The sequence below is a fragment of the Aethalodelphis obliquidens genome, unplaced genomic scaffold (assembly GCF_003676395.1).
Source record: "Aethalodelphis obliquidens isolate GAN/ISIS:26980383/991018 unplaced genomic scaffold, ASM367639v1 scaffold3, whole genome shotgun sequence".
Taxonomy (NCBI): Eukaryota; Metazoa; Chordata; class Mammalia; order Artiodactyla; family Delphinidae; genus Aethalodelphis; species Aethalodelphis obliquidens.
Genome location: NW_020837947.1, coordinates 83,907,108 through 83,933,874, shown reverse-complemented (window position 1 = coordinate 83,933,874; position 26,767 = coordinate 83,907,108).

Below are 26,767 nucleotides of genomic sequence, written 5' to 3'. Positions count from 1 at the left end.
CACACACACACACACACACACACACACACACACACACACACACACACTCATACATATTTGATGTTTTGGGTTGTAATCCAGTACTACTTTATTCTACTGCTGAAATTTTTCCTGCCTTAGCCACTGGATACTCTTTCAGTTGGCTCCTGTTTCCCTTTAACATATCCCCATCAGTAATTTCTTTTATGAGTACTTCTTACTTTCTGGCATTATCAGATACTCCAGGCTCCTTTTGTGTATTTTCTGCCCCAGCCTTAGAGTCCACTATTTCTCCAAGGAGCCCCAGTTGCATTTACTGGAGAATGGTATTTGAAACCAAGATCCAAGAGTAAGTGTGCTGCTTGCTGCTGGGGTGTTTATTTTAGACCCTATATGGTGAGAAAGCAAAAAAATAAAACAAACAAAAAAAGTGTATATACATGTTCTATAATCCCTTCTACATAAAACATTTTGTATATATATTAAGTTAAATTTGTCCCCAAATGCAATGATGAGAAACTAGCTCCCAGTATCATCCATCCTTTTATTTAGCATTCATTTCCAGTATACATACATAGTAGTATCAAAAAGATTAACCCATACTTCTATGGAAAACAACTTTACAGACTAAAGTCCTTATGAACAGTTAATTTTGCCTTTAGTTTTACAGACATCATTCTTTTCCACAAATACTTAAATCAGCACTTTTCCCTACCACGTTCAGTGAGGTTCTTTCATATACTTGTAATTCAGTTAAATTTTCTTGCCACAGTCTGCATTCTTTCCTGGGATCCCATGACCCCCTAAATATATATATATATATGTGTGTGTATATATATATATATATATATATACATATATATATGTGTGTGTATATATATATATAATTTGCTTTCACTAAAGTTCTCTTTTCGTGTTACAGTTCTATAGTTCTTGAGAAATGCAAAATGTCAAGTGTCCTCGATTATAGTATCATACAAAATGGCTTTACTGCCCTAAACCTCCCCTGTGTTTCACCCTTTCTTAAACTCTGGCAATCAATTGACCTTTTTAATTGTCCCTATAGTTTTGCCTTTTCTAGAATGTCAAATAAATGAAATCATATAGAATTTAGCCTTGTTATACTGGCTTCTTTCACTTATCACTATGCAGTTAAGTTCCATGTCATTCTGTGACTTGATAGATTATTTCCTTTTACTGTGGAACAGCATTCCATTGTATAAATGTACCAGACTTTGTTTACCTCTTCATCTATTGAAGGACTTCTTGATTGCTTCCAGTTTTGGGGAATTATGAATAATGCTGCTATAAATATTTACTGGTATGTTTTAGCATGGACATATATTTTAATTGTATGAGAATGGCAGAGCATTATCGTTAGATCATGTGGTAATATGTTTGTTGTTGTTAGAAACTTCCTTACTGTCTTTAAAAGTGGCTGAACTATTTTGTGTTACCACAAATGAATGAGAGTTCCTATTGGTCTGTATTTTCATTGACATTTAGTACTGTCAATTATTATTTTTTTAAATTTTAGCCAATCTAATATGTGTACTGTGGAATATGTGTGTTTATACAATTGAATTTGTCATTGTTGTTTTAATTTTCAATGTACTAATGACAAATTATGTCAAACATCTTTCCATATTCTTTGTTGTATTTTTATGTCTTCGCTGGTGAGGTATGTTTTCAAATCGGTTGTCCTTTATTTAATTGGGATTTTCTTTTGACTTGTTTCAATTTAAGAGTTCTTTGAAAATTTTAGATACAAGTCCTCTATCAGATATGTATCTTAAAAATAATTTCTCTTAGCATATGGCTTATCAGTTCACTCTCTTAAGGGTGTCTTTCACAGAGCAGAAGTATTACATTTTAATGAATCCTTACCAATTTTTTGTTTCTTGGATAGTGCTTTTTGTTCTGTTTCTGACATCTCATCATCAAACCCAAGCTCATCAGGATTTTCTTTTCTGTTTTTTCTCAGAGCTTTATAATTTGAAGTTTTGCATTTAGGTCTATCATCTATGTTCAACTTTTGTGAAGGGTGCAGTCTGTGCCTAGTTTTTTTTTTGTTTGTTTGGTTGTTGTTGTTTGCATATGTATGCCCAATTTTTTCAGTGCCATTGAGGAAAAGTTATCATTTCTGAATTGAATTTCCCTTGCTCTTTGGCAAAGATCAGTTCACTATATTTGTATGGTTCTATGTCTGAACTCTCTATTCTGTTCCATTTGTTTATTTGTCAATCAATGCCATGATCTCTAGTTTACCATAACCTTATAGCAAGTTTTCAGGTTGGGTAGTGTTGCTCATCCAACTTTGTTTTACTTCTTTAGTATTGTACTGGATACTCTGGGGTTTTGCCTTTGCAAGTAAATTTTATGTGTTTGTTAGTATCTAAAATTTCTCGCTGTGATTTTTATTTGGATTAGGTAGAATCTATAGATGAAATTGGGAAGAAGTGACATTCTAAAAAGACTGAGTGTTCCAGTCTACAAACACACATGATGTCTCCATTTTCTCAGATATTCTTTGATTACTTTCAAGGGTTTTGTAGTTTTCCATATACAGTTTCTGTACATATTTTGTTATCTTATGCAAAAATATTTATTTTTTAATGCCATTGTAAGTGATATTATGTTCTTAATTCAAATTATTGATCATTGCTAGTTTTGATATTAGAGTAATTTTGGCCTCAGAGAATGAGTGAGAAAGTATTCCTGCTGCTTGTATTTCATGGATGAGTTTGTGGAAAATTGATATCATTTATTTTTTAAATGTTTGGTAAGATTCACCAGTGAAACCATCTGTACCTGGTGCTTTCTTTGCTGGAAGGTTATTAATTATTGGTTTAATTTCATTAATAGATATAGATTTTAAGATTATATATTTCTCCTGTATGAATTTTGAAGTTTGTGCCATATAAGAAATTGGTTCATTTCATCTAAGTTATCAAATCTATGGGTATTGAGTTGCATATTCCTTTATTTTTTTTATGTCTAGGATCAGTAAAGATGTCCCCTCTTTTATTTCTGATATTGATAAACTGTGTCTTTTCTCCTTTTTCTCCTTTGTTAACCTGGCCAGAGGTTTACCAATTTTATCAATTTACCAATGTATTAATTTTATGGCTCCTTTCTAAGAATCATCTTTTGGTCTCTGTATTCACCTGTTTCTTCAGATATCTAGATAGGATTTTACCTTTGACCTTGGTTTTCTGATATTCTAATAAAAAGTGTTGATTTTTAGTTCATTCAGCTGTTTTCTTATTGCTATGCTTGGACAATTTCCAATTTTTTTAACATATTAGATCTGAAACTGGAAATCTATCTCTTAATTTGAATATTGTATATATATATATATGTTTTAAAATATTTTTATGCATTTTTACAAAGACTTTTTGTAACACTCTGTTCTCCTTTAGAATTTTAATATCTCCTTGTTGACTCTGTGAATAGCAGATCTCTAAAAATTATATTCTCCTCCTGGAATTATTTCTATTTCTTCAGTAACAAATTTATTGTTTAATCATTTGTTTATCTTTTTTCATCTTGTTCATTTAATTTCACATTTGTTGATCCAAAACACTCCAATTATATTTAAGAATGATGTTTAGCATTTGAGACTAAGGACTCTGTTTATGTGGGAAGGATATTTCCAAAGTCATTTTTCATTTTCTGAGTCATCTCAGAGCTAGTTACCTTGCTGCACTTTAAGTGGAAGTCTTTGCTCCAGGTACAGTTTCTATAAGAAAATATTGATTCATAGCTCTTTGGCATTCTCAATATGAAGTGAGGGAGGGAAATTGATAGTTTAACTGTCCTGTGTAACTTCAAATAATTTCCCTGGTTTTCAACCTCATGACTTACCTCTGATATTCCTAGTGTTTCCCAATCCAAAGCCTCCCCTAGCTTCTTTGGGCAGGATCACTGATCTTCCCTGAAGAAAGCTGTGTAATGTTCTAAGCTGCAGCTTCTGCCAACTTATTTCATCTGTTAGCACTCCTCTATCTTCAGTTAATGTTCCTATAATCTGTTAAAATTTCTTCTGAAATTTTTCTAATTATTTTTCCTATTGAAACCCCATATACTTTCCTTTTCTATAATATCACTAACTGGCATCTTAGGGAAAAGGTAGAACTGATAAATGCATATGCAGTAAGTCTTATTTAATTAGAATTCCATTAGAAATGCTTCAATTAAAAATTCATATAAACAAGTTATTTTGAAGAATACTAAAGATTATCATTTATGTGTAATATTTTTATATTAGAATGTTTAATAATTAGTTCAGAGAAAGCCACAGCACTCCAGATTATTTTTCTGTAACTGTATCAACTTCCAAAATAGAAGGAGTATATTGCCTGTCCCTTATTTGTTACAACATTTTTGGATTTAGTGATCTTTTAAGTAGCATTCTTTATATTTTCCAAGTAGAAATATTAAGAAAAAGAAAAAAAGAAAAAAATTTCTATTTAAGCTATCACTTCAGAAATGTAGAGACATTTTAGTGTGAACACAAAATATTTAAATTCTTAATAATGATGAAGAAAGAGGTGGCACCCTTCACATAATCTTTATCCTGGCCTTATATAGTTTACAGTCTGGCATTGGGAATTAATTGTTAAGCACAATTATTGAAAATGATCACATAAACCCAGTAGTTTTTTGTAAGCCCTTTACTATTCTGCATATTTGATTTACTATGATGGAATTTAATTCAACTTTCCTAATTCTCTTCATTTTTTTTTTAAACAGCCCCAACAAATTTGTTGACAAACATTTAATCATGAAAGCCAGATCACAGTTGTTATAGCATAGTTCACATCTTATTTGCTGACTTGCACTGGCAAATGCAAGCAGCACCTGGTGAGAGGGAACACTTAATACATACACTTAAAAATGTTTTACCTTAAAATTTTTGTTCATTATCCATAGGTTTATTCAGCTGAGGAAATCTGAAAACAAGATTAATACATACAAAACACCTTTAAAGACTAGATATTTTTTTACTATACCATACCTATTATTAAACTTGATACAAATAATTAAAAAATCAGTTACTGAAAGGGGACTTTAAAGTAAATAATTAAACATAATAGACAACCTTGGTATTGAAAGGTATTTATTTCATTTCTATACACATTTTATAAATAGAACAGCTGCAATTTATTCCACAATCAGTGGCAACATCTTATTGTTTTTGTATAGCTTGAAATTGTGATTGAACATTGATTTGAGGCAACAAAATTAAAAGGTAAATTGATAGATATCTGAAGAGTTTTTTTTAAAAAACAAGCACAAGAAAATTGTGAAAAAGACTGAAGAAACAATGCTGATTCTAAATTAAGTTTTACACCATTTTATTTATTTATTTATTTATTTATTTATTTGCCGTATGCGGACCTCTCACCACTGTGGCCTCTCCCGTTGTGGAGCACAGGCTCCAGAGGCGCAGGCTCAGCGGCCATGGCTCATGGGCCCAGCCGCTCCACGGCATGTGGGATCCCCCAGGACTGGGGCACAAACCCGTGTCCCCCACATCGGCAGGTGGACTCTCAACCACTGTGCCACCAGGGAAGCCCTTTTACACCATTTTAAAAGCCTTAATTTGTTCTTTACAAACATTTAATTGCTATAAAAATAATAGAAAATTCAAAGTGATTTTTTTTCACAAAATGCTAATATCTTTTGCAATTATATTTAAATACAACAGGGACACTATTTGAAATTAGAATAAAATATAGTTATCATGATTTTTAACTTCAGACCTGCTTTCAAAGTCTACAAGTTTGCCTACAAAAGTAATTTAAACTATTTTAGTGGTAAATAAATGTAATTATTTATATTAGGAATGATATGGTATAGATTTAACTGGCAGTAATAAATAATTTTTTATCCCAACTTTTTAAACTAAATTTGTTAACTAGCTTATACATAAAACTTTTTATTTTTTTTTCCCCAAATGTTGGTACTGGTGCAGAAGATTACATGGTAATTAAGTCACCAGTGAGGGGAGTGAGGGGAAACAAACAAACAAAAAAAACAGCCCTTTTTTCCTTTACACAAGAATTCTTTCCCTCATTGTTTCTACCATTAATGTGGTGAAGAGATAATGAAGGAAAAGAATCCTATGGGGGAAAAAAATGAGAAAATAGCTGATGAATGTCTTCTTGACATGACAAAAGTAATAAACTTCTCCAGGCATGATGCTTACATTCTCCTTCGAAACATTCTGTATTGCAGAAATTCTGAACTATTTTGCCATAGCCAAACACACCATAAAATCTGTACATATTTGTATATCCTTTACTTTTACAGGAACATTTCTCCATCTAACCACTTTTATGGTTCACTTCTTCTTTATTCATGACAACTTGTCCTTGCTGTACCTAAAGGTCACCAGAAGTGAGAGTAGGTGCCTTCACATATGATCATCTCAGAGTTATCACAGAGATGATGTTTAGTGATTTGTTTCCAGAAGACTTGTCTAGTACTCACAGATTATATTATAAAGTCAGCATGTAAGGAAAAATTTTCTGAGTCAGTATTATACTTGAAAATAAGTGAAATGCACATTTTAAAAACTTCTCACAACTTAAGCCTTGGTGTGTGAGATGACATGCACAAGATCCAGGATTAAGCAGGATGAGGAAAAGACATTTCCCACCTTGAACTTGCATAATGTTAAACACAGTGTTCTTTAATTTTCATTTTTTTAGAAATATATAATATTAGGATATAATTACATGTGGTAAAATTAATTACTTTTAGTATATATTTCTGAATGTTTGACAAAGAATACATTCATATAAAAGCAACACAATCGAGATGTAGAACACATTCATCACACTAAAAAATTACTTCAGGCACTCTTGTTTCAAACCACCCCCCAACACATAACCATTACAAACATCTATTGAGTTTTTATTCCCAGAGTTTTACCTATAACACAATGTCATAAGAATGAGATTGTCCTGTATGTTGACTTTTGAGCATAGCTTATTTAATTTATCATAATGCATTTATTGTCTTGTGTATCAGTTTCACTAGGTTTTATTGCTGAAGAATATTATACTGTTTGGGTGTAACACATTCATTTTTGTTTTCTTATTTTTGGCTATACCCTGACCAGAGATTGAACCTAAGCCCTTCGCAATGAAATTACAGAGTCCTAACCACTGGACTGCCAGGAAATTCCCTGTTTTAGCTCTTTACCAATTCACCAGTTGAGAGATATTTTTGTTCTTTTTGTTTTGGAGTGATTACTAAGAGAGCCAATACAAAAAAAATGACATATAGATGTTTATGTGAACAAAATGATAATTTCACTTTAAGAAACAACGTGGGGTGGGGTCACTGGGTGATATATTAAGATTATGGGAGAGATATGATCTTACTTGTAACTTTAAAAGGCAACTTGTAAGTCAACACACTTGGTGGAGTAAGTTAAACAGACTTACAAACACAGTAAGTTAAACAAAATGAGAAGACAGAGAAATATGTAGCAGAAGAAGGAGAAAGGTAAAAACCCACCAGTCCAAACAAATGAAGAGGAAACAGGCAGTCTACCTGAAAAGGAATTCACAGTAATGATAGTAAAGATGATCCAGAATCTTAGAAATAGGTTGGAGAAAATACAAGAAATGTTTAACACGGACCTAGAAGAACTAAGGAGCAAACAAACAATGGTGAACAACACAATAAATGAAATTTAAAATTCTCTAGGAGGAAGCAATAGCAGAATAAATGAGGCAGAAGAATGCATAAATAACCTGGAAGATAAAATAGTGGAAATAACTACCACAGAGCAGAATAAAGAAAAAAGAACAAAAAGAATTGAGGAAAGTCTCAGAGACCTCTGGGACAACAATAAACGTACCAACATTTGAATTGCGGGGGTCCCAGAAATAGAAGAGAAAAAGAAAGTGTCTGAGAAAATATTTGAAGATATTATAGTTGAAAATATCCCTAACATGGGAAAGGAAATAGTCAATTAAATCCAGGAAGCACAGAGAGTTCCATACAGGATAAATCCAAAGAGAAACATGTGAAAACACATATTAATCAAACTATTAAAATTAAAAACAAAGAAAAAATATTAAAAGCAACAAGGGAAAAGCAAAAAATAACATAAAAGGGAATCCCCATAATGTTAGCAGCTGATCTTTCAGCAGAAATTCTGCAAGCCAGAAAGGAGTGGCAGGTCATATTTAAAGGGATGAAAGGGAAAAACCTACAGCCAAGATTACTCTACCCAGCAAGGATCCAATTCACATTTAATAGGAAGTTAAAACTTTTACAGACAAGCAAAATGTAAGAGAATTCAGCACCATCAAACCAGCTTTACAACAAATGCTAAAGGAACTTCTCTAGTCAGGAAACACAAGAGAAGGAAAAGACCAACAAAAACAAATCAAAAACAATTAAGAAAATGGTAATAGGAAATTACATATTGATAATTACCTTAAATGTAAATGAATTAAATGCTCCAACCAAAAGACAGAGACTGGCTGAATGGATATAAAAACAAGACCTGTATATATGCTGCCTACAAGAGACCCACTTCGAACCTAGGGACACATACAGAATGAAAGTGAGCAGATGGAAAAAGATATTCCATGCAAATGGAAATCAAAAGAAAGCTAGAGTAGCAATACTCATATCAGACAAAATGGACTTTAAAATAAAAACTATTACAAAAGACAAGGACACTACATAATAATCATGGGATCAATCTTAGAAGAAGATATAACAATTATAAATATCTATGCACTCAACATAGGATCACCTCAATACATAAGGCAAATGTGAACAGTCATAAAAGGGGAAATCGACAATAACACAATCATTGTAGTGGACTTTAACACCCCACTTTCACCAATGGACAGATCATCCAAAATGAAAATAAATAAGGAAATACAAGCTTTCTTTTTTTTTCTTATTTTTTTTAACATTTTTATTGGAGTATAATTGCTTTACAATGGTGTGTTAGTTTCTGATTTATAACAAAGTGAATCAGTTATACATATACATATATCCCCATATCCTCTTGTATCTCCTTCCCTCCCACCCTCCTTATCTCACCCTTCTAGCTGGTCATAAAGCACTGAGCTGATCTCCCTGTGCTATGCAACTGCTTCCCACTAGCCATCTATTTTACATTTGGTAGTGTATATATGTTGATATATACACTACCACTCTCTCACTTTGTCCCAGCTTACCCTTCCCTATACCCGTGTCCTCAAGTCCATTCTCTAGTAGGTCTGCGTCTTTATTCCCGTCTTTCCCCTAGGTTGTTCATGACCATTTCTTTTTTTTAGATTCCATATATACATGTTAGCTTACAGTATTTGTTTTTCTCTTTCTGACTTACTTCACTCTGTGTGACTAAATCTAGGTCCAAATACCTCACTACAAATAACTCAATATCATTTCTTTTTATGGCTACATAATATTCCATTGTGTATATGTACCACATCTTCTTTATCCATTCATCCGTCGATGGACACTTAGGTTACTTCATGTCCTGGCTATTGTAAATAGAGCTGCAATGTACATTGTGGTACATGACCCTTTTTGAATTATGGTTTTCTAAAGGTATATTCCCAGTACTAGGATTCCTGGGTCATATGGTAGTTCTATTTTTTTTTTTTTTTTTGCGGTACGCGGGCCTCTCACTGTTGTGGCCTCTCCTGTTGCAGAGCACACGCTCCGGATGCACAGGCTCAGCGGCCACGGCTCACGGGCCCAGCCACTCTGCGGCATGTGGGATCTTCCCAGACCAGGGCACGAACCCGCGTCCCTTGCATCGGCAGGTGGACTCTCAACCACTGCGCCACCAGGGAAGCCCTGGTAGTTCTATTTTTAGTTTTCTAAGGAACCCCCATATTGTTCTCCATAGGGGCTGTATCAATTTACATTCCCACCAACAGTGTATGAGGGTACCATTTCCTCCACACCTACCAACATTTATTGTTTGTAAATTTTTTGATGATGGCCATTCTGACTGGTGTGAGATGATATCACATTGTAGTTTTTATTTGCATTTCTTTAATGATTAATAATGTTGAGCATTTTTTCATGTGTTCGTTGGCAATCTGTATATCTTCTTTGGAGAAATGTTTTGTTTACGTCTTCTGCCCATTGTTGGATTGGGTTTTTTTTTTTTTTGATATTGAGCTGCATATGCTGCTTGTAAATTTTGGAGATAAATCCTTTGTCAGTTGTTTCATTTGCAACTATTGTCTCCCATTTTGAGGGTTGTCTTTTCATCTTGTTTATGGTTTCATTTGTTGTGCAAAAGCTTTGAAGTTTCATTAGGTCCCATTTGTTTATTTTTGTTTTTATTATTTCTATTTCTCTAGGAGGTGGGTCAAAAAGTGTCTTGCTGTGATTTATGTCATAGAGTTTTCTGACTAAGTTTTCCTCTAATAGTTTGATAGTGTCTGGCCTTACATTTAGGTCTTTAATCCATTTTGAGTTTATTTTTGTGTATGGTGTTAGGGAATGTTCGAATTTCATTCTTTTACATGTAGCTTTCCAGTTTTCCCAGCACCACTTATTGAAGAGGCTGTCTTTTCTTCATAGTATATTCTTGCCTCCTTGATAAAAGATAAGGTGACCATATGTGAATGTCTTTAACTTTGGACTTTCTATCCCGTTCCATTGATCTATATTTCTGTTTTTGTGCCAGTACCATATTCTCTTGATTTCTGTTACTTTGTAGTATAGTCTGAAGTCTGGGAGACAGATTACTCCAGTTCTGTTTTTCTTGCTCAAGATTGCTTTGGCTCTTCAGGGTTTTTTGTGTTTCCATACAAATTGTGAAAATTTTTGTTCTAGTTCTGTGAAAAATGCCAGTGGTATTTTGATAGGGATTATGCTGAATATTTAGATTGTTTTGGGTAATAGAGTCATTTTCACAACTTTGATTCTTCTAATCTAAGAACATGGTATATCTGTCCATCTATTTGCATCATCTTTAATTTCTTTCATCAGTGTCTTATAATTTTCTGAATACAGGTCTTTTGTCTCCTTAGGTAGGTTTATTCCTAGGTATATTATTCTTTTTGTTGCAATGGTAAATGGGAGTGTTTTCTTAATTTCACTTTCAGATTTCTCATCATTAGTGTATAGAATGCAAGATATTTCTGTGCATTAATTTTGTATCTTGCTACTTTAGCAAATTCATTGATTACCTCTAGTAGTTTTATGGTAACATCTTTAGGATTCTTTATGTATAGTATCATGTCATCTGCAAACAGTGACAGCTATACTTCTTCTTTTCTGATTTGGATTCCTTTTATTTATTTTTCTTCTCTGGTTGCTGTACCTAAACTTCCAAAACTATGTTGAATAATAGTGGTGAGAGTGGGCAACCGTGTGTTGTTCCTGATCTTGGTGGAAATGGTTTCAGTTTTTCACCATTGAGTACAATGTTGGCTGTGGGTTTGTCATATATGGCCTTTATTATGTTGAGGTAAGTTCCCTCTATGCCTACTTTCCAGAGGGTTTTTATCATAAATGGGTGTTGAATTTTGTTGAAAGCTTTCTCTGCATCTACTGAGAAGATCATATGGTTTTTCTCCTTCGATTTGTTAATATAGTGTATCACACTGATTGATTTGTGCATATTGAAGAATCCTTGCATTCCTGGGATAAATCCAAACTGAAAATGGTGTATGATGCTTTTAATGTGCTGCAGGATTCTTTTAGCTAGTATTTTGTTGAGGATTTTTGCATGTATGTTCATCAGGGATATTGGCCTGTAGTTTTCTTTCTTTGTGACAATTTTGTCTGGTTTGGGTATCAAGGTGATGATGGCCTCATAGAATGAGTTTGGAAGTGCTCATCCCTCTGCTATATTTTGGAAGAGTTTGAGAAGGATAATTGTTAGTTCTTCTCTAAATGTTTGATAGAATTCACCTGTGAAGCCATCTGGTCCTGGGCTTTTGCTTGTTGGAAGATTTTTAATCACAGCTTCAATTTCAGTGCTTCTGATTGGTCTGCTTATATTTTCTACTTTTTCCTGGTTCAGTCTTGGAAGGTTGTGCATTTCTAAGAATTTGTCCGTTTCTTCCAGATTGTCCATTTTATTGGCATATAGTTGCTTGTCATAATCTCTCATGGTCCTTTGTATTTCTGCAGTGTCAGTTGTTACTTCTCATTTTTCATTTCTAATTCTATTGATTTGAGTCTTCTCCCTTTTTTTTCTTGATCAGTCTGACTAATGGTTTATCAATTATGTTTATCTCTCAAATAACCAGCTTTTATTTTATTGATCTTTGCTATCATTTCCTTCATTTCTTTTTCATTTATTTCTGGTCTAATCTTTATGATTTCTTTCCTTTTGCTAACTGTGGATTTTTTTTGTTCTTCTTTCTCTAATTGCTTTAGATGTAAGATTAGTTTGTTTATTTGAGATGTTTCTTGTTTCTTAAGGTAGAATTGTATTGGTATAAACTTCCCTCTTAGAACTGCTTTTGCTACGTCCCATAGGTTTTGGGTCATCATGTTTTCATTGTCATTTGTTGCTAGGTATTTTTTTATTTCCTCTTTGATGTCTTCAATGATCTCTTGGTTATTAAGTGGTGAATTGCTTTGGCTCCATTTATTTGTAGTTTTTACAGGTTTTTTCCTGTAATTGTTATCTAGTCTCATAGCGTTGTTGTCCAAAAAGATACTTGATATGATTTCAATTTTCTTAAGTTTATCAAGGCTTGATCTGTGACCCAAGATATGATCTATCCTGGAGAATGTTCCATGGCACTTGAGCAGAAAGTGTATTCTTTTGTTTTTGTATGGAATGCCCTTTAAATATCAATTAAATACATCTTGTTTAATGTATCACTTAAAGGTTGTGTTTCTTTATTTATTGTCATTTTGGATGATCTGTCCATTGGTTAAAGTGAGGTGTTAAAGTCTCCTACTCTGTGTGTTACTCTTGATTTCCCCTTTTCTGGCTGTTATTATTTGCCTTATGTATTGAGGTGCTCCTATGTTGGGGGCATAAATATTTACAATTGTTATATCTTCTTCTTGGATCGATCCCTTGATCATTATGTAGTGTCTTTTTTTTTTTGTCTCTTTTAATAGCCTTTATTTTAAAGTCTACTTTATGTGATATGAGTATTGCTATTCCAGATTTCTTTTGATTTCCATTTGCATGGAATATCTTTTTCTATCCCCTCACTTTCATTCTGTATGTGTCCCTAGGTTTGAAGTGGTTCTCTTGTAGACAGCATATATACGGGTCTTGGTTTTGTATACATTCAGCCAGTCCATGTCTTTTGGTTAGAGCATTTACATTTACGGTAATTATCAATATGTAATTTCCTATTACCATTTTCTTAATTGTTTTGGGTTTGTTATTGTAGGTTTTTCCCTTCTCTTGTGTTTCCTGACTAGAGAAGATCCTTTAGCATTTTTTGTAATGCTGGTTTGGTGGTGCTGAATTCTCTTAGCTTTTGCTTGTCTGGAAAGGTTTTAATTTCTCCATCCAATCTGAATGAGATCATTGATGGATAGAATAATCTTGGTTGTAGATTTTTCCCTTTCATCCCTTTAAATATGTCCTGCCACTCCCTTCTGGTTTGCAGAGTTTCTGCTGAAAGAGCAGCTGTTAACCTTATGGGGTTTCCGTTGTATGTTTTTTGTTGCTTTTCCCTTGGTACTTTTAATACTTTTTCTTTGTATTTAATTTTTGATAGTTTGATTAATATGTGTCTTGGCGTGTTTCACCTTGTATTTATCCTGTATGGGACTCTCTGTGCTTCCTGGACTTGATTAACTATTTCCTTACCCATATTAGGGAAGTTTTCAACTATAATCACTTCAAATATTTTCTCAGTTCCTTTCTTTTTCTCTTCTGTTTTTGGGACCCCTGTAATTTGAATGTTGGTTCATTAAATATTGTCCCAGAAGTCTCTGAGACTATCCTCAATTCTTTTCATTCTTTTTTCTTTATTCTGCTCTGCAGTAGTTATTTCCACTATTTTGTCTTCCAGCTCACTTATTCATTCTTCTGCCTCAGTTATTCTGCTATTTATCCCTTCTAGAGAATTTTTAATTGCACTTATTGTGTTGTTCATCACTGTTTGTTTGCTCTTTAGGTCTTCTAGGTCCTTTGTAAATGTGTCTTGTATTTTTTCCATTCTATTTCCAAGATTTTGGATCATCTTTACTCTCATTATTCTGAATTCTTTTTCAGGTAGACTGCCTATTTCCTCTTCATTTATTAGGTATGGTGTTTTTACCTTGATCCTTCATTTGCTGTGTGTTTCTTTTTCTTTTCACTTTGCTTAACTTACTGTGTTTGGGATCTTCTTTTTGCAGGCTGCACGTTTGTAGTTCTCCTCGTTTTTGGTGTCTGCCTCCAATGGCTAAGGTTGGTTCAGTGAGTTGTGTAGGCTTCCTGGTGGAGGGCACTATTGCCTGTGTTCTGGTGGATGAGGCTAGATCTTGTTTTTCTGGTGAGCAGGTCCACATCTGGTGGTGTGTTTTGGGGTGTCTATGACCTTACTATAATTTTAGGCAGTCTCTCTGCTAATGGGTGAGGTTGTGTTCCTGTTTTGCAAGTTGTTTGGCATAGGGAGTCCAGCATTGTAGCTTGCTGGTCATTGAGTGGAGCAGGGTCTAGTTTTTGAGGTGGAGATTGCTGTGAAATTTTTGCTATTTGATATTACATGGTGCTGGGAGATCTCTGGTGGACCAACGTCCTGATCTTGGCTCTCCCACCTCAGAGGCACAGCCCTGATGCCTGGCTGGAGCTCCAACAGCCTGTCATCCACACAGCTGAGAATAAAAGGGAGAAAGAATGAAAGAAAGAAAGAAAGAAAGAAAGAAAGAAAAGAAAGAAAGAAAGAAAGAAAGAAAGAAAGAGGTAAAATAAAATAAAGTAAGGGGCTTCCCTGGTGGCGCAGTGGTTGAGAGTCCTCCTGCTGATGCAGGGGACACGGGTTCATGCCCCAGTCCAGGAAGATCCCACATGCCATGGAGTGGCTAGGCCCGTGAGCCATGGTCACCAATCCTGCGTTTCCGGAGCCTGTGCTCCACAACGGGAGAGGCCACAACAGAGAGAGGCCCACGTACCACAAAAAAAAAAGATAAAGGAAATAAAGTAAGAAAGTTATTAAAATAAAAAACAAAAAATAATTATTAAAAAAAATTTTAAGTAATTAAAAGAAAGAAAGAAGAGACAACCAAACCAAAAAACAAATCCACCAATGGTAACAAGCACTGAAAACTATACTAAAAACAAACAAAAACACACTCAAAGAATGGACAGACAGAACCCTAAGCCAAATGGTGAAAGCAAAGCTATACAGACAAAATCACTCACAGAGCATATGAATACACACTCACAAAAAGAGAAAAAGGGAAAAAATATATATATGATTGCTCCCAAAGTCCACCTCTTCATTTTGGGATGATTCATTGTCTATTCAGATATTCCACTGATGCTGGGTACATCAAGTTGACTGTGGAGATTTAATCCAGTGCTCCTGAGGCTGCTGTGAGAGATTTCCCTTTCTATTCTTTGTTCGCACAGCTCCTGGAAGTCACCTTTGGATTTGGACCCGCCTCTGCCTGTAGGTGTCCTGACGGCATCTGTTATTTGCTCAGAAAGGACGGGAATAAAGGAGCAGCTGCTTTGGGAGTTCAGGCTCACTCAGGCCAGGTGGAGGGAGGTGTACGGAATGCAGGTCAAGCCCGTGACGTCAGAGGCCGGTGTGACGTTGCACCAGCTTGAGGCATGCTGTATGTTCTACTGGGGAAGTTGTCCCTGGATCATGGGACCCTGGTAGTGGCAGGCTGCATAGGTTCCCAGGAGGGGAGGGTTGGATAGTGACCTGTGCTTGCACACAGGCTTCTTGTTGGTGGCAGCAGCAGCCTTAGTGTCTCATGCCTGTCTCTGGGGTCTGCGCTGATAGCCACAGCTCACACCCATTTCTGGAGCTCCTTTAAGCAGAGCTCTTAATCCCCTCTCCAGCACACCATGAAACAAAGAGGCAAGAAAATGTATCTTGCCTCTTCGGCAGTTCCAAACTTTATCCTGGACTCCCTCCTGGCTAACTGTGGTGCACTAGTCCCCTTCAGACTGTGTTCATGCAGCCATCCAGAGTCCTCTCCCTGGGATCTGACCTCCAAAGTCTGAGCCTCAGCTCCCATCTCCACCCATCCTGGCATGTGAGCAGACAAGCCTCTCAGGCTGGTGAGTGCTGGTCGGCACCAATCCTCCATGCGGGAATCTCTCCGCTTTGCTCTCTGCACCCCTGTTTCTGTGCTCTCCACCATGGCTCCAAAGCTTCCCCCTTCTGCCACCCACAGTCTCTACCCATGAAGGGGCTTTGTAGTGTGTGGAAACCTTTTCTCCTTCACAGCTCCCTCTCACTTGTGCAGGTTCCGTCCCTATTCTTACATCTCTGTTTTTTCTTTTTTCTTTTGCCCTACCCAGGTACGTGGGGAGTTTCTTGCCTTTTGGGAGGTCTGAGGTATTCTGCCAGCATTCAGTAGGTGTTTTGTAGGAGTTGTTCCACATGTAGCTCTATTTCTGATGTATTTGTGGGGAGGAAGGTGATCTCCATGTCTTACTCTTCTGCTATCTTGAAGCTCATTGAAACACAGGCTTTAAATGTCGCATTAAACAAGATGTACTTAATTGGTATTTATAGGATATTCCATTGAAAACCCAAAGAATACACTTTCTTCTCAAGTGTTCATGGAACATTTTCCAGGATAGATCATATTTTGGGTCACAAATCAAGTCTTGGTAAATTTAAGAAAATTGATATCATTACAAGTATCTTTTCCAACCACAATGCTATGAGAGTAGATGTCAATTACAGGAAAAAACTGTAAAAAGTACACACACATGGAGGTTAATACGCTACTAAATAACCAAGAAATCACCTGAGAAATAAAAAAATACCTAGAAACAAATGACAATGAAAACACAATGACCCAAAATTTGGGATGCAGCAAAAGCACTTCTAAGAGGAATGTTTATAGCAATACAATCCTATCTCAAAAAAAAAGAAACATCTCAAATAAACAAGCTAACCTTACACCTAAAGCAGTTAGAGAAAGAACAAAAAAATCCTAAAGTTACAACAAGGAAATAAATCATAAAGATCAGATCAGAAATAAATGAAAAACAAAAATGAAAGAAAGAACAGCAAAAATCAAAAAAACTAAAAACTGGTTCTTCTAGAAGATAAACAAAATCAATAAACATTAGCCATCAAGGAAAAAAGGGAGAAGGCTCAAATCAACAGAATTAGAAATGTAACAGAAGTAACAACCGACACTGCCGGAATACAAACTATCATGAGAGACTACTACAAGCTACTACATGATAGTAAAATGGACAACCTGGTAGAAATGGACAAATTCTTAGAAAAGCACAACCTTCTGAGACTGAACCAGAAAGAAACAGAAAATATAAATAGACCAATCACAAGCAATGAAACTGAAACTGTGATTAAAAATCTTCCAACACACAAAAACCCAGGACCAGATGGCTTCACAGGCGAATTCTATCAAACTTTTAGAGAAGAGCTAACACCTATCCTTCTCAAACTCTTCCAAAATATAGCAGAGGGAGGAACACTCCAAAACTCATTCTATGAGGCCACCATCACCCTGATACCAAAACCAGACAAAGTTGTCACAAAAAAAGAAAACTGCCAGCCAATATCACTGATGAACATAGCTGCAGAAATCCTCAAGAAAATACTAGCAAACAGAATCCAACAGCATATTAAAAGGATCATACACCATGATCAAGTGGGATTTATCCTAGGGGTGCAAGGATTCTTCAACATATGCAAATCAATCAATGTGACACAACATATTAACAAACTGCAGGATAAAAAAAACATGAGATCATCACAATAGATGCAGAAAAAGCTTTCGACAAAATTTAACACCAATTTGTGAAAAAACTCTCCACAAAGTAAGCATAGAGGCAACCTACCTCAATATAATAAAGGCCACATATGACAAACCCACAGCAAGCATGATAATGGTGAAAAACTGAAAAAATTTCCTCTGATTCAGGAACAAGGCAAGGTTGTCCACTCTAACCACTGTTATTCAACATAGTTTTGGAACTTTTAGCCACAGCAATCAGAGACAAAAAAGAAATAAAAGGAATCTAAATCTGTAAAGAAGAAGTAAAAGAGTTAGTGTTTGCAGATGATATGAGTCTATACATAGAGAATCTTAAAGATGTTACCAGAAATATAATAGAGCTAATCAATGAATTTGGTAAAGTAGCAGGATACAAAATCAATGCACAGAAATCTCTGGCATTCCTATATGCTAATGAGGAAAAATCTGAAAAAGAAATTAAAGAAACACTCCCATTTACTACTGCAACAAAAATAATAAAATAACTAGGAAGAAACCTACCTAAGAGACAAAATACCTGTATGCAGAAAATTATAAGACACTGATGAAAGAAATTAAAGATGATACAAATAGATGGAGAGATGTACCATGTTCTTGGATGGAAGAATCCACACTGTGAAAATGACTATACTACACAAGGCAATCTATAGATCCAGTGCAATCCCTATCAAACTACCACTGGCATTTTTCACAGAACTAGAACAGAAAAAATTCACAATCTGTATGGAAACACAAAATATCCTGAATAGCCAAAGCAATCTTGAGAAAGAGAAATGGAACTGGAGGAATCAGACTCCCTGACTTCAGACTATACTACAAAGGTACAGTAATCAAGGCAGTATGGTACTGGGACAAGAACAGAAATATAGATCAATGGAACAGGATAGAAAACCCAGAGATAAACCTATTCACATATGGTCACCTTAACTTTGATTAAGGAGGCAAAAATATACAATGGGGAAAAGACAGCCTCTTCAATAAGTGGTGCTTGGAAAATTGGGCAGCTACATGTAAAAGAATGAAATTAGAACACTCCTTAACACCATAAACAAAAATAAACTCAAAATGGATTAAAGACCTAAATGTAAATCCAGACATTATCAAACTCTTAGAGAAAAACATAGGCAGAACTCTCTATGATATAAATCACAGCAAGGTTCTTTTTGACCCACCTCCTAGAGAAATGGAAATAAAAAAAAAAATAAGCAAATGGGACCTAATGAAACTTAAAAGTTTTTGCACAACAAAGGAAACCATAAACAAGACAAAAAGACAACCCCCAGAATGAGAGAAACTATTTTCAAATGAAGCAACTGACAAAGGATTAATCTCCAAAGCATACAAGCAGCTCATGCAGCTCAATGTCAAACAAACAAAAACTCAATCCAAAAATGGGAAAAGGACCTACATAGACATTTCTCCAAAGAAGATATACAGATTGCTAACAAACTCATGAACGGATGATCAACATCACTAATCATTAGAGAAATGCAAATCGAAACTACAATGAGGTATCTCCTCACAGCAGTCGAAATGGCCATCATCAAAATATCTACAAAAATAAATGCTAGAAAGTGTTTGGAGGAAAGGGAACCCTCTTGCACTGTTTGTGAGTATAAATTGATGCAGCCACTACAGAGAAAAGTATGGAAGTTCCTTAAAAAACTAAATATAGAACTACCATATGACCCAGCAATACCACTACTGTGTACATACCCTGAGAAAACCATAATTCAAAAAGTGTCATGTACCACAATATTCATTGTAGCACTATTTACTTACAGTAGCCAGGACATAGAAACAAAGTACGTGTCCATCGACAAATGAATGGATAAAGAAGATGTGGCACATATGTACAATGGAATATCACTCAGCCATCAAATGAAATGAAATTGAGTTGTTTGTTGTGAGATGGATGGATCTAGAGTCTGTCATATAGAGTGCAGGGAGTCAGAAAGAGAAAAACAAATACCGTATGCTAACACATATATATGGGATCTTAAAAAAAATGGTTCTGAAGAATGTAGGATCAGGACAGGAATAAAGACGCAGATGTAGAAAATTGACTTGAGGGCATGGGGAGTTGGAAGGGTAAGCTGGGATGAAGTGAGTGAGTAGCATTGACAAATGTAAAATAGATAGCTAGTGGGAGCAGCCACATAGCGCATGGAGATCAGCTCAGTGCTATGTGATCACCTAGAGGGGCAGGATAGGGAGTGTGGGAGGGAGACTCCAGAAGGAAGGGATATGGTGTATGTGTATACATAGAGCTGAGCTGTTTCACTTTATTTTACAGCAGAAACTAACCCAACATTGTAAAGCAATTGTACTGCAATAAAGATGTTAAAAAAAGTGCAACACCCCACAAAAAAAAGTTTAGCATAAAACAAAATTTAACTTGGTGCATATGTGTAACATGTGTGAATTCTATGATACATATCTATACTTACTCTGTGTACCTGTGCTGATCTTACTTGTACTTTCTCTACCTCATACTTTCTTTCCACCATTTTCATAATCCCCTTTATATTTATTCACAAGACACTAGTGAGGAAAATTTGTAGGATTATATTTCTTTTTTCCCCCTTCTAATGATAATTTTATAATATCCAGTCAATATAGGCAACCTCTGATATTTTGGTGGTTTGATTCTAGACCACTACAATAAAGCAAATATCACAATAAGGTGAGTCATCCAAATTTTTGGTTCCCAGTGTATATAAATGTTATATTTACCTTATCCTGTAGTCTATTAAGTGTACAATAGTATTATGGCTCAAAAATATAGATACCTTAATTCAGGAATTTTTATTGCTAAAAATTGCTAACCATCATCTAAGCCTTTGGCAAGTTGTGATTGTTTTGCTGGTGGAATGTGTTGCTTCAGTGTTGATGGCTGCTGACTGACCAGGGTGGTGAACCTTGCTGAAGGTTGGAGCAGCTGCAGCAATTCCTTAAAATAGGAAAATGATGAAGTTTGCCTCATGTATTGACTCTTTCTTTTACAAACGATTTCTCTCTAGCATGTAATGCTGTATGATAACATTTTATCAGCAGTAAAACTTCTTTCAGAACTGGAGTCAGTCTTCTGAAAACCTGCCACTGCTTTAACAACTAAGTTTATGTAATATTCTGAATCCTTTGCTGTCATTTCAAGAATCTTCATAGCATCTTTACTACGAGCAGGTTTCATCTCAAGAAACCAGCTTCTTTGCTCATCCATAGGAAGCAACTCCTCATCCATTCAAGTTTATCATGAGATTGCAGCAATTCAGTCCCATCTGCAGGCTCCACTTCTAATTCTAGTTCTCTTGCTATTTCCACCACATCTGCAGTTACTTTCCCCACTGAAGTCTTGAATCCCTCAAAGTCATCCATGGGGGTTGAAATCAACTTCTTCCAAACTCCTGTTAATGTTGATATTTGGAACCCTTCCCATGAATCACAAATGGTCTAAATGGCATCTAGAATGGTGAATCCTTTCCAGAGGTTTAATGTAGCCTTACAAAATATATTTCTTAAGTAATAAGACCTGAAATTATTCCTTGATCTATCCATAGGCTACAAAATGGATATTGTGTTAGCAGGCAAAAAAACCCATGAATCTTGTTGTCCATCTCCATCAGAGCTCTTGGGTGACCAGGTGCATTGTCAATGAGCAGTAATATTTTGAAAGGAAACTTTTTTCTGAGCAGGTAGGTCTCAACAGTGAGCTTAAAATATACAATAGACCATGTTGTAGAAAGATGTGTTGTCATTCAGGCTTTGTTATTCCATTTATAAAGCACAGACAGAGTCAATTTAGCATAATTCTCAAGGCCCTAGGATTTTCAGAATAGTGAATGAGCACTGGCTTCAACTTGAAGTCACCAGCTTCATTAGCCCCTAACAAGAGAGCCAGCCCATCTTTGAAGATTTGAAGCCTGATACTGACTTCTCCTCTCTAGCTATGAAAGTCCTAAATGGCATCATCTTCCAGCATAAGCTTGTTTTTTCACATGGAAAATCTGTTGTTCAGTGTAGCCACCTTCATGAACTATCTTAGCTAGATCTTCTGGATAACTTGCTGCAGCTTCTACATCAGCACTTGCTGCTTCACCTTGCACTTTGAAGTTGCAGTGATGGCTTCTTTCCTTAAACGTCAAGAACCAACCTCTGTTAGCCTCAAACTTTCCTTTTGCAAGTTACTCACCTCTCTCAGCCTTCATAGAATTGAAGAGAGTTAGGGCCTTCCTCTGGATTAGGCTTTGGCTTAAGGGAAAATTTAGGCTGGTTTGATCTTCTCTCCAGACCACTAAAACCTTCTGCATATCAGCAATAAGGCTGTTTTGCATTCTTATCATGTGTCTGTTCCCAGGAGTAGCACTTTTAATAGAATTCAAGGAATTTTCCTTTTCATTCACCAGTTAGCTAACTGTTGATACAAGAGGTCTAGCTTTGGGCTTTTCACAGCTTTTGACAAGCCTTCCTCACTAAGCTTAACCTTTTCTAGCTTTTGATTTAAAAGGACAGACATGAAATTCTTCCTTTCTCTTGAACACTTAGAGGCCATTGTAGGGTTACTAATTGGCCTAATTTCAGTGTTGTTGTGTCTCGGAATGGGGAGGCCTGAGGAGAGGGAGAGAGATGGGGGCACGGCCAGTGGTTGGTGCACAACATTTATCTATTAAGTTCTGACGTCTTATACGGGCACAGTTCATGGTGCTCCAAAACAATTACAATAGCAACATCAAAGATCACTGATCACAGATTACCATAACAAATACAATAATGAAAAAGCTTGAACAATTGTGAAAATTACCAAAATGTGAGACAGAGACACAAAATGAGCAAATGCTGTTGGAAAAATGGTGCTGATAGACTTGCTCCACTCAGTGTTGCCACAAACCTTCAGTTTGTAAAAAGGCACATATCTAGAAAGTGCAGTAAAGCAAGTGCAGTGAAAGAAGGTCTGCCTGATTACTAGTCAGAAGGAACAGTGCTGCAAGGTGAGGCTGAAGAGAAATGCACAGGAAGATTATGACAAAGCTCCATGGTGTTGGAAAGGAATCTGGATTGTGTTCAGAATGTGATATGAGGTCCTTTGAGACCTTTGAAGCAAGTGAGTCACATGCTCCAAATTATGTCTAAGAAGATTTCTGTGTTAAATTTTTGGTATTATCAGCTAAGGCAATATATTAGAAGTGTTAGGTTAAACTGTATGATGCGAGCATATATTTTATGAAAGCAAGTTTCCCAGGGTCATTTGTTCTTAGGGCATGTTTTGCAAAGGCAGCACTGGATTGGGAATCAAGACATCTATTATACATAGAATGGATAAAGAACCAGGTCCTACTGTTGCACAGGGAACTATATATTCAATATGCTGTGATAAACCATAATGGAAAACAATAGGAAAAAGAATGTATATATATGTGTGTGTGTGTGTGTGTGTGTGTGTGTGTGTGTGTGTGTTTCAGGTATGCCTATTTATATATTTAAATCAAAGACATGTAGAGATATCCGTGTATTCTGAGAAAGGCTTGAAAAAGACTGTTATAAATGCTACTCTTGAGGTAAAGAAAGCTAGGAGGTAAATGTGGGGAAGGATTACTGAATTACCTAAGGCATCATCTGGAGATTAATGCAACAATCTTAGAGAGAATTTGACTTAATTGGGAGCCAACATCATGCATTTTATCCAAGACTGAGCATGAAAATGAGTAACAAGGCCAGTGTTCAGCAAAGCATGGGAGGTGAAATTAAAGAATTGGAGATTTTATACAGGAAAGAAAGAATGTTGCCATGAAATCTCTTTTACAAAGTGTCTGGCATCTGAAATGAAGTAGGTGAATGCTCCTTGCAAAAGCCAGACTGGCCTTAAAAAAATTTACCCATGAAATATGAATTGTGATTTTTGTGTAAACTAAATATTTTCAGTAATTCTAATAAATTACCATAGATGAACTTAAGATTTTTTCAAAGAAACCACTTTTCCTTCTTTAAAGTTAATGATTTCTAAAATATTCAGGTGTTGAAAGTCTTGTTTGTTTTCTTCACTGATATTTACCATCTTCCATCTTCCCTAAAGTTTATGTATTGTTAATGTTTGATTGGCAGAAAAATATTTCTCACAGTTTTTTGTCTTAATCTATTGACTGGAAAAACAAACCTTACTGCCATCTTGGATATATGCTTGAATTCTTTTTTTAACTAACACAACATAAACTAGCATAAGCCAATGTCATAAGGTACATAAATGTAGCTCAGATACGATGCTCAGTCTCTTTGTTTTTCACTAATCACATGCTTATAATAGCAGAGACAGTGCTTCCTAATGTACATAAAAGGCTCTAAAACTATTTTCATGATCCTCATCTTTATCATCATGCGCTATTTTCAAACTTGAAGATTTATCTATTGGCTGTGTTTTGCACTTGTTGAAATGCAACAAGTTTTGAGAGGTAATTTTTTTCTAGGAAAAATTAAAATACTCTTTGCTTATTGACCCACACTGTTACATCTTGTCTCCTCTATGGCAAAAAGAGAGGTGTCTGACCTCGCTCTGGAACAAATTAAACCAATTGACCCCTATAGAACTTATTCCCAGTTTACATGCTTATTAGCAATGTGCTCTAAGCAAATTAAGGGGATGGCAACTCCTTACTTTTGTGCCTATTTTACACATGGCACTACATTAGATGTTTGCAAACCTTTAGTGAGTTTCATCTGCTGCAATCAAAAAATTATATCAGAGGTAGATTGTTACCTTTAATGACTTCCTACTGAAGCCCATATAGTACAGTGGAATGAATACAGGAATTACAAAACCTAAGTTTTGCTTCTCACTCCACTATTTTTGAGATATATGTGACTAGAAAAGTGTTCATTAATAAAGTGTTCATTAAAAAAAAATAATGTATTAGGTAGCTGTTACTTGACAGGTACCATGCTTAGTACTGGAGATACAAGGATGAGCAAGCGACCCCAGCCCCTTACCCCTAGATCCCCTCACTACCTCCAGGGAGGGGCTTAAGTAAACAATATATCATAACCCAGGGCACAAAGTGTGTAATATGAATACACAGAACTTGTAACTCAGGACCGTACCTATTTTATTAACCATTTTATCTCCAACACTGTGGCTGGCATTTATAAGACATTTAATAAGTAATTTTGGATAAATGAATCAGAAAATGTATCTCACATTTATATCTCATCAGAATTAGTGAATGAGTGATAAATTCTGCTTGAAGGAAATCTGATGATAAATCAGGTAAAGAAGAGAAGGCTTTCTAGGAAAAAAAACAATATGGGCAAATTCATGGAAACCTGAGACGTGAACATGTGTTGGGTATTAGGGAAAGAATAAAATCATGTTACAAGACCATATAATCCTCAGCAACAAATGGTAGAATGCAGCTGGAAAATGAAAGTTAGAACCAGATGGTGAATAATTTTATATTTCACGGTAAGTACATCTTATTTCATTAGAGCTTAAAATACATGCTATTTTAACTTATTCCTGTCTTCACCTCAAAACGAGAGTAACTTGAATTGCTTTGCATGGGTTAGGTTATGGGTATAAAGTGAGAGATTTTATTTAAATACAAAGACATTATTTTCTTTGAATATTAGAGAATAAAATAACTGGGGTCTTAAATATACAAAAGAGGGGCAAAAATTGCATAGGAATATAGGATCAGAGATTTATTGCACTATTCTCTTTTTAGTTAATAAATATAAAATAGTTTATATTTATTATTATGAGACCATGTTGCCTCATCTTTATTGTTTTCATTTTTGCTATAATTATGTGTTTGTATGATTGAAAGAAAGGACAAGTATAATGTTTCCCCCAATAATGCACTGTGTCAAGGTTTAATTTGTTAATTCACGTTTCTGATTATTCTAATTTCTGGTTATAGTGTGTCAGTGTTTTGCGGTGAACCACTTCAGTCTTTGGTGGCATGGGTTCTTATTTACCCATATATATATATGTATATCATATATACATATATGATATGTATGTCATATATATATATATCATGTAAGGCATTGGATAGAGAGATGTTGTCTTTAGGCGAAACAAAATAAAAGTTGAAATGTAAATATTTTGAAATGGAATTCAGAGCATAGAAAGTTAATCTAGTTGATTTTGAATCCCACTAACTTTTATGGTCCTCAGTTATGTAGATTAGGCTAAAGTTTCAAGACAATTGTCCACTGATATCCTCTTGTTCCCTGTGGAGCAGATGTCTGTGCCATACAAAACACTAATACTCAACAGCAAGACTGTCAAATTTGTGATGACATCATAGCATCACAATTTTAAGATACCACTCATGATATGCAATATTTATTACTATTGCAGACCTCATAGTGTAGTGCTTGAAATTATATGTTTCAATCATTCCCAACGGGATTTGACATCTAGATAGGTTGTTTAGTATCTAAGTGAGTTGGGGTCAGTTTTTTTTTTTACTATATCTAAGTCTCATGTTCTCTTTCTGCAATGTTAAGATAGCAATGCCTACTCAAAGCATATTATATATTAAATAACACACGTGCAAAAGTTTTATGGCACACAGTAAGTGCTTAGTAAAGCATGGCTATTAGAACACTACAGTGTTAAACTGTTATAATCTCCTAAGAGATTTCCATTTATCAAAATGTATTTTATGGTAACCATTTGTAAAATGTAATTTTTATTGAACACTCCTAGGACTTCAGATAGTGTTATACTCCTTGTATGTATTTCAAAGAGAGGTTGATTATACACATATATTTTTTCAACACCCGTTAGAGAAGCTATTATAAATATAGATGGTTATGCATCCCCCAAATCACAAAATAGTCTGTGAGAGAAGAGTCCTATAGTTAGTAATTTTATTAA